The sequence below is a fragment of the Hippocampus comes genome, unplaced genomic scaffold, assembly GCF_001891065.2.
Source record: "Hippocampus comes isolate QL1 unplaced genomic scaffold, H_comes_QL1_v1.1 scaffold117, whole genome shotgun sequence".
Classification (NCBI taxonomy): domain Eukaryota; kingdom Metazoa; phylum Chordata; class Actinopteri; order Syngnathiformes; family Syngnathidae; genus Hippocampus; species Hippocampus comes.
In genome coordinates, this window is record NW_017805225.1 from 823,770 (window position 1) to 833,593 (window position 9,824).

Here is a 9,824-nt window from a genome sequence, read left to right on the forward strand (position 1 = left end):
CCCCCCCTCTCTCTCCGCCAGGCTTGGATTTCCTCTGTGTCAGAGAGGCACGAGGTGTGTGTATGTGTGTGTGTTAAGTTAAGTTGGATTGTTAGTGTAGTTCCAGCTCACCTCATGTTCAAAGACTTTTGGCCAGTTTGCATCTCCACTTGGTCTTCACAAAGTTCCAGTAGTGCTATTATTTTGATTATTATTATTATTATTGTTGTTATTATTGCTGCTGCTTTCAGCTCTCAAACCTTGTTTTAGTTCGACTTGTCGTGCTTGTGCGGCCTGCTTGACGTTTCTGGGAAGCCTCTCGCCTCTAGCCAAGAAAGGTCATCTGAAGCTTCTCCAAAATGAATTGTGGGGAATGGAGTTGATGTCGCTCATTACTGTAGTTTTCCCATGTCGGACTCTTAAGGAGGAGAAGCAGGCCAACCTGCCTACCACACGTGCGCACACAACCTATCAGCCTACCACTACACCCACTGTAGCCCTAAATAGCCTCCTGTAAAGTGGCAGGACCCACCCCCCGCCTTCCTTCAGCTGTGTGTGTGCGTACACACACTAGCTGACCTTGTACTACTCAGTCCCTGTCCCACACTGAATACCAGTTTTGAGTCTTTCCACTGCCAGTCTCCAAATCCTGTCTTGTCACTTGGGAAGGAGCTAGTTTGTAGCACAGCAAAGGCAGACAGGTCCGGTCTGCTGTCCGCCGAGCCCCGATTGGTCAGCTACACATGGGGAAGGGGGAAGGGGGCGGGGGGTGGTCAGGTTGGAACTAGCCACGCCGCTGAGGGGGCCCGTGAAAGGATTTGGAGCCCACCGGAATGTTTCAGGTTGATTCTTTTGAGGTGGATGTTGGCGGTTGGCCTGTCACGCCCTGCTGGTTCGAGACCACCCGCAGCTCCCCTCTCTCTTAAATGAGACTGTTGCTCTAGTCACTCACACTGACACCAGACCTGGCCAGAACAGGACTGAAACATGTTCTTCTAACTATATGAAGGTCAACAAATGAATTTTGAGTTGACATTTTTGCTGTCTTTTTTTTTTTTTTTTTTTTGAATACTTGAAAAGCAACCGCGGTGCTTGATTTGTTTCCAAATAACGGCTGAAGCGACTCAAGATAAATCAAGCGCCGCACATGCTTCAAATATTTGAAAGTACAGATCCAACCTTACTATTCACTATCACAGCCAGCCCAACACACACACACAGACACACACACACACACACTTTGTCACATCTCTGTGATGCTGAGACAGCAATAACTATGGCAGCTTTTGAATGTTCCATCATATCTCGCCCAACACGCAGACTCTGAATTAAACCACAAGTGTCGTATTAATAGAAAAAAAAAAACCCCACCTAAAACTGTAACTGATGACAAATAAGTACTGCAATCAGTTTTGTCTCACTCTGTTCCTGTTGATGCACTGGTGTTAAAGAGTTAAAGTAATCAGGTACCTTTATTACTTAGCTACTTTTCTTGAAAAAAATGGACTTGTTGTTACTTTTAGCCAGCAAGCTGAAGAGCATTACCTCAAAATTCTTATCTAGCCTTGAAGTTTACAGACTTTCAATGTAAATGTTTTTTCTTTTTTTTTTTTCTTGGTTTTTTTTTTGGGTTGTGTGTATTTTTTTTCTCCCCCCAGACATCATGTATTGATGACTTGTAGCTATGATGCTTTTAATAAAAGTGGATCATGATATTCGCCTAGGAAACCAAATCTCAGTTTGTCTCAGCCTACTTCATTATGCAATTTGGGGGAGTCATTTCAAACTGAGACCACGCTGAAAATGTAATTACAGCATTATTTTACAGCAAAGTTAAAAAAAAACTATTTCTAACAGTTGAATCTAAATGGGAAATAATCACTTGAGGACACAATTTGACATGAAAATGCAGTTAGGCGGTAAATTCATTTTTTAACAAGGCAAGTACTTTTTTTTGGGGGGGGGGGGGTTTCCGCATGTGTATGTGTGTTGGTCACGTCTCCTTGTCCTTTATCTGGTGGACCCTCAGAGACAAATAACATTGTGTGTGTCACAAATAACTGGTCAATGATTTTTGTTCTTGTTTTTTTTGCTTTATTAATCACAGACTGTTGTTGGTGTAATTTGCCATGTTATTGGAAGACATTGAAACGGGGGCGGGGGGAATATTTAGAATATTGATAAGAGAATAAAATCTTGGGAGACAACTCGGCAATCTATAAATCATACAGAATGTTGTCAGTTTTCTAAACGTGTGTGTATGTGTATGTGTGTGTGTGTTTCTCCCAGCAGACAGTGGGGAGCAGCATAATATGTGGGTGTGACAGACGTCTGGCCTAATCGTCTTGCCAGAGGAAGTGGAACGTGAAATCCACCAGCCGACCCAGACGCAGACATTCGCACCAAAATACCAAGCCAGCAGAGTGTACCCTAGTTTCTTCTCTTAAGAATTCTTTGACCTTGTTATCCGTCTTAACTCAGGTCATGTCGATCAGTACGGCGTTTTCTACAAGTAAAACAATGAATGCACTGATCAACAGCAAATTTTAATCAGCGATGGCTTTACGTGTCCCCAAAAGTATTTTTGACGCTGCGTTTACTGACATTGGTTTTCCGAAGTGTTCCTGAGCCCATGTGGTGATATCCTTTACACATGTTGGTTTTTGCTGCGGGATGGAAGGTCCCAGCCATTCACTGTTGGTTTTCGGCCTTGCCACTTCCGTGCAGCAATTCCTCCAGATTCTCGGACCCCCCCCCCCTGCACCATAGATCCTGGAATCCCTCAATTCCTTGCAATTGTACGTTGAGGAGCATTGTACTTAAACTGTTTGACTGTCTTCACACACAGTTTCTCACAATGAGGTGAACCTCGGCCCATCTTTGCGAATGACTGAGCGGGCAAGCACCTTCATTGGAATTGAGTTGATAAATAGTTCTTGGTCAGAATTTATCGTAAATTGTAGTTTCACGGTTTTTAATTTTGAAAATCCGTTCACCCTACTTTGACACTTGTTGCCAACAGCACACGCAGTCTGTTAGCATGTGTGAACAAGTAATTTAGCACTTGCTATTTGAGATGGTAGTCGTCATGCCCTTAATCTTGTTTCCTGACGGGCAGATGGACAGACAGGTGATGGACAAAAGCAGGATTGACAGGTAGCTAGATGGTTTAGCGGTCTCTTGTACGAAATTTAGATAGGTAGACAGATAGAGAGAGAGAGAGAGTGTGTGTGTGTGCGTGTGCGCGCGCGCCCGCCCTGTCAACACGAATCTCTCCACTCTGCTGGATGTGTCGCTTCCTGCTCTCTGTAGTTGTCATGGCGAGGCCAGGGCTTGAGCGATAAAGAGCCATCTGCCGTCGGCATGACCACCTACAGCCTGGCGGCTTCCATGATTGATAGCCCCCAGCGAGTGACACAGCGAAGAGAATATGAAAAAAAATTAAGGGAGGGGAGGGGAGGTCAGAGGAAGGAAAGAGAGGAAAGGGACAAGTTCGAGAGGGGGACAAACAAAGGAGGCTGGACGACGACGAGGAGGAGGAGAGAAGCAGCTCCAGATGTCCTCCTGTTTGCTCTGAGGTTATGACTATCTCTCCCTCTGTTACCAAGGGAGACAAATGGAAGAAACGTGAGCCAGTGAAACACCCCTCCCACCTCCTCCATCTCCATACACAACACAATGACATTCATTCAACCTCACTTCCGCCTCAGGCTAAATGGAGGTTGTGTGCTTTTCTGACATTATGGCAGAAGGCGTACCTTCATGCTTGGACACATTGCTGGAGACGGGTGCTCAGAAAAAAAAAGATTCTTTACGATTACTGTACCAAGTTAAATTGATATTGTATATAACTGAGAAAAAATATAGTTTTAACTTCGTACTTCCGCGCTGCCAGTTCCAACCGCGGGTAAAAATTGGTGGGTTGGACATCCGGCGCGAAAACTGCGCCAAGCAAATTATATGAGTGACTCACTCTGGCAAAAAGTCTTCTGCTTTTCTACTTGAGTACATTTCAGTGTGTGTGATTTTTTTTTTCAAACTTGTGTCGAAAGAGGGACTTTGGGGTGTTAAAACTACTTGCGGCATATGAACGTGGACTCATTTCACTTACCCCACCCACTCTGATCAAAGCCACGCCTCCCACGTAAGTGCAAAAGCGCAATCCTCGAACTTGGCTGTGCTCAATGGCACCTGATTCGAACTGTGTCGTCACGACGAATAGTCACAGCGAATGCATATGTAGCGTCATGAAAATCGCAGCAGAAGTAATACTACGGCCGCTGGGTTGCGAGTGTGAGTAAAGCCCTTTTCGCACTGCACCCGACTGGTTGCAAGCATGCCAATATTTGGGAGTGTTGACACGGTATACTGCGAAGAAGTCAAAACGGAGATTTGCTTTTGAGTTTGACGAGGGTGCGCTGCATCTTGCCAAATGCAGTGTGAAAAGGGGCTTTCTTCGTCATAGGGGGTTACTGTCATACTGAACGTTACCGATTTGAAATGTTGTTTTGGGGAATGTATGATCCATTCAAATTTTAAAAAAAACATATCCGTCGAGCAAAAATGTTGCAAATTCGTTTCTGAATCCTCTCAGGTGCCTTAGGTCCTTTGGCTCTGTTTCTGCTGGCGAGTCCTGCGCCCGGTTCTTGGCAAACAGTTCCTAGTACCAGCAGGGCAAGGCTGTGGCGGTGTGCCTCCTATGACAAAAAACGGCACCATGAGTGCACTCGTAAATGGACGCCAAATTCTGTGTATGAATGGTTGCTTTTCCTTGATTGTGGCGGTTTCTTAAAAATCAAGTTAGAGGTAGAAGATGGGGCCAGAGAGAGCCTTTTTTTCACAGATCATTCCACTTTTGTTCGACTGTCAGGTCATCCGAACAGTTTTAACAAATGGTACAGAATGATTTCTTATGGGTGGGGAGTGAATAACAAACTTTAAGGGAAAAAAAAGAGTGTGAGATTTCTTAACCTTAGTATATTCTATTGAGTGTGTTCCCTGGTGTTGTTTAATAACCGCTTGAGGATTTTTTTGTGTCACATTTCTACACTTTTCTCCATGCCCTTCATCTCGCTGTGGTTCGAAAACCATTGGAATCATCGTATCTCATCCTTCATGTGCGATTTGACTTCCACGCCGCAGCAATGGCTTTTTGGTGTAACCGAATACCTCATGAATAATTGTAACCTTTTCAATCTCTGTATCTTCAACAGATTAATTTGATTACTTTGCAATTTACTTGCCAGGCTGATCTCATTTGATTCCTTTCAGTTCATCTCCACATCTCAATCAATAGAGATATGAATCCACCCTGTGTGGTCTGCTGGCGAAAAATCCATTTCTGTGGCAGGAGATATGGGATCCTCACTCTGTGTGTGTGTGTGCGTGTGCGTCCGTATGTGAGAGGGAGAGGGAAAAACGGGTGAAATATGATCCAGAATTCTGGGCGCCATCAATTTCCAGCAGCGGCTGCTGATGGCGCTGTTATCAGCCTATCATGTGGCTTCATGACTCTGAACTCATCACTTACCTCATCCTGACATCACATATTGATTGGCTCACTGTAAGAAGGATGATGGATGAATGAGCAGCCAGCCAGACAGACAGATGGACAGGATGGAGGAGGAACCTGATCTGAATGAATATATGCGACTGCGTCTGTAGCATATAGCCATCAAATAAACACGGGTCACTCTCAAGGTCAATTTCGGCAAGCACGGGGTACTATTGATTAGCACGTGTGGCTCTGAATCTGGAGCCCGGCCTTCCTGTGTGGAATTTGCATCTTCTCTCTGTGCTTGTGTGTATCTGGCTTCCTCGCACATTCCAAAAGCAAATTATTCAAAGGTATGATTGCGAGTGTCGCTAGCCTCATACATGACCCGCCATTGACTAGGAACCAGTGCTTGCTGTACCTGGCCTGACGCTGAAAGTCGGCTGGGGTAGCTCACCCATCGCACAAATGAGGACAGGGGCTATGAAAAAAAAAAAAAATAGCATGCATGTCCATCATCACTCATCATCACTCTTCGACTGTTTGTGCAAAACTTGTGTCCAGTGACTCATTCCTCTACTTCTGCCTTCATCATGATAACCCCGCCCCCTGACGTAGTTCCTGCCAGAGTCTTCTGGAACCAACAAATAGTTGAGGCCAGCTGAAGCACCCGTTTCAAGCTGAGCCGATTTCGCTGGTGGAAAAAGAAAGGACTGGTGCTCACCTGGGGACAGGCCCCGAACGAGCACCAACAAAAGGGGCGATGGCAAAGGCCTATCAAAGACCCATTGTTGGGGGGCCAGTCGGACAGAGCAAAGGGGTTTATCTACGAGACCATGTACTGTTGGATGAATAAAACACACAGCCACGAAAGAAGAGATCAACTGTTGAGCTCAAAAGATTTGACAACCTGTGAGTGGCACTGCTGCGATCGATCGCAATGTAGCCTCCTTTTAGCTGGGGGAGGAAGTGCTGTTAAATCAAATGCTTTGCATGTGTGTGTGTGTGTGTGGGGGGGGGTTCTTTGTGAGACAGTTTTTTTTTCTGCTTTGTGAGACTGTGTCTCCATTCACAGCTGCTTGTGTGATGTCACCTTTTGCACCGACACTCGACATCCACTTGGGAGAAACAAAGGCAGACTTCCATTGTTGTTTGTACAAAGTGAAAGAAAGCATTCTGGAATTTTATGACAGAATTTTATCCTGCTTGTGGTTGTCATACCTCCGTGTGCGGTCCATGACACCATTCAAAACACTGACGTCACTGGGAGTCAGCTGTGCGTTGTAGCCATACACTGCTTGATAGTGTGTGTGCGCTCCTCCTCATGCTCTTCTCACCTGGGTCCCTGACGACCGACAACCCCCCGCCCCTCCCCATAAATTGTGAGGTACTAGAGGAAAATGGAGCCTTGCAAAAAGGGGGGAGGGGGAACACCGCATCAATCACAGATCAGTGGATCATCCGCATCATTGAACACACACGCGCACGCACACACGGACCGGGTGCGGCTATGAGGTCATCATAGATGCAGCAGGACACTGGTGGAAATAGGAGGTGAGGGGGTGGAGAAGTAGGTCAGCAGGTGTCATTTCATTTTAATTCACTTTTAATTCCATTTCTTATACTGATTAGAATCCCTCAAGGGGAAATTCGTATTTCACGATGCTGTGTTTGTATTACACAGCACACAGAGAACCAGATCGCACACATGCAAGCGTATTGTGCTGTACAAGGAGTGACATCAGAATGAGCTCGTGCCGCACCTCTCGAGCTGCGCTTGGAGTGTGGGGGCTTAGGGCGAGGGGTCGTTCCCTGGCTCAAAATTGACATAATGAGGAGGCAGACAACATCTTGCTACCCGAACTCAATCTATAAACCTCCTGTTCCAAACCTCAAGTCCTTAAAGATGGGTTCCTGCCGACCAAATGGGGAAGACTAACAGCTGGAAACCGATCGTTACCATGGTAACATGGGTCTCGTTCGAGTTCAATACAGCTGCACTCGAAGACTTGCAGATGTGAAAGGGGTGTGGGATGTGGTAATATTGACGATTTATCCGGGGGATGGGGCCCACCGGGAATTCCGTGAGATTCCTGGGCGGCCGGGAGACACCGCCACACCCCACGTCGACGCCGATTACCTTTTGGGGCGTGACAGCCGCCGTAAAGAATGCCCCACTCTAGGGGTGACGAAGATTTCCAGGCCGAATTTTGGTCACGATACGTCCCTGTGGTTTATATTGCATCATTGTAATAGAAAATGGTGGATTAAGTCGGGCTCACTGAAGGCCAATGTCACAAATGTGCCGCGCGCTGGGGGTGCGCGCCTGCTAGTGTGTCTGACTGAGTCCCCGTTGACTCAGTCTGGGGGAGCGTTGCTGTCACCCTCAAGTTTGCCATTTAACCAGCCCCCTTGGGTGTCGATGGTATATGCTAATTTTTGTATGGACCCTAAGGACAATTATGAGTGCATTCTCAAAATTCTGCTTTGCACCAAGTGACACAACGAGACATAAGGAAGCGACAAGAAATTATATTTGGTGGTTGGTGTCTTTTAGATAGCCAGGCAGAGAGAGAGAGAAGGAGAGAGAGATCCATCCAGGGAGTGAAACACCTGGCAGAAATGCAGCTCCCTTGACCATCTGATCTCCATGAGATGATGTCATTGTTATCCAGGCGCTCTCTCCCTGAAATTCGATCCTTTTCATTCAGCACGTTTGTTTGTCAAGTGATATTCGAGCTGTTATTAAAACACATTGAAAAATAGGGCCAAGAATGACACAGGGAGCACAACAGAATCTATAAATCAACGCTGATATTTCGTAATTACACATATTATGCACCTTTCCAATTTCCTCCCATGTTATTTATTTCGTTCGGGTTCGAGGCATACAACCGGAATGGCGGCTGATCCGAAGTGGTCATTAACCTCACGGTTACCTCTTGTGGATCATCAAGGAAGTGCACTTTCATGCCAGCCACAATAGATCACTTGCAGAGCTCCGGGTCCACGCGGTGCATGATGGGTATGGGAATTTCGACCAACTTTGATTCAGCGTTAATCGAGAAAGTTACGATTTGAGCCATTTCAAACGCCGGAAAGTTGATGTTTTTTCTATTCACGCAATTTTAAACGGTGTTGTTTGATACTCCATACACTGAGCGCCCTCTGCTGGGCTACGACACTTAAGATTAATGAAGTTTTTAATGACATTTTTTATCGATGTGTGCAGAAAGGGGGTCGTGTGTGCAACACCGGCACAGGACCCAAGAAAGACATTTGCGGTCGATTTACAATTTTCTTCTTGATTTGAATCTTGATTTGTTTTATGTCGGGAAACTGAAGAATGAACAATGCTACCATTTGAGCGTTACGTTTTTTGCTTTCCTGATATAATTGAGAAACGGAAATATTTCATGTATATCAGCGCCACTCTATGGACAAAGACTATATCGCGGCATCTATGCAAATAATTGAATCATGAACGAAAAACAAACATCTGTGTGGACAGAACTTTTAACTATTCCGCCACGAACTTAATTTGACACGGTACCGAAAAACCAAAACATTGCACTAACTCTATTGTCTGTTTGATACCGTGCAGTGTTGTTCTTTAGTAACGGACCACCGTCGGCGTGCTTGCATGCTTGTATTGTCACAGCCAATTGGAGGCGCTCTCGGTTCAATTTGCAAATAGACTCAAGAGAAGAAGAAATTGGACGAAACCATATGTGTTAGGACGGGGGTGCACAACTCCGCACAATGTTATGGTGTTTCCAAAGGATAACGCTAAGTTGAAGGAGAGAGAAAGAGAGAGATCCATCCAGGGAGTGAAACAACTGGCAGAAATGCAGCTCCCTTGACCATCTGATCTCAGTTTGACTGGAGGGCTGAAAAAAACGTGGCTCCCTTTTTAAAGTACTTTTGAATTTGAACGAGATCTTCGCTAAGGCAGTGAATGAACTATAACCGGTCTGGCATGAGACAGGGAGGCGACAGTTGGCTGATGATGTCATTGTTATGCAGGCGCGCTCTCCCTGAAATTCGATCCTTTTCATTCAGCACGTTTGTTTGTCAAGTGATATTCGAGCTGTTATTAAAACACATTGAAAAATAGGGCCAAGAATGACACAGGGAGCACAACAGAATCTATAAATCAACGCTGATATTTCGTAATTACACATATTATGAACCTTTCCAATATCCTCCCATGTTATTTATTTCGGTCGGGTTCGAGGCATACAATCGGAATGGCGGCTGATCCGAAGTGGTCATTAACCTCATACACGCCCTGATCCTCGAAACGAGGCATATCGCACGCATAGAAATGATCTTCCTGTAGTACAATTCA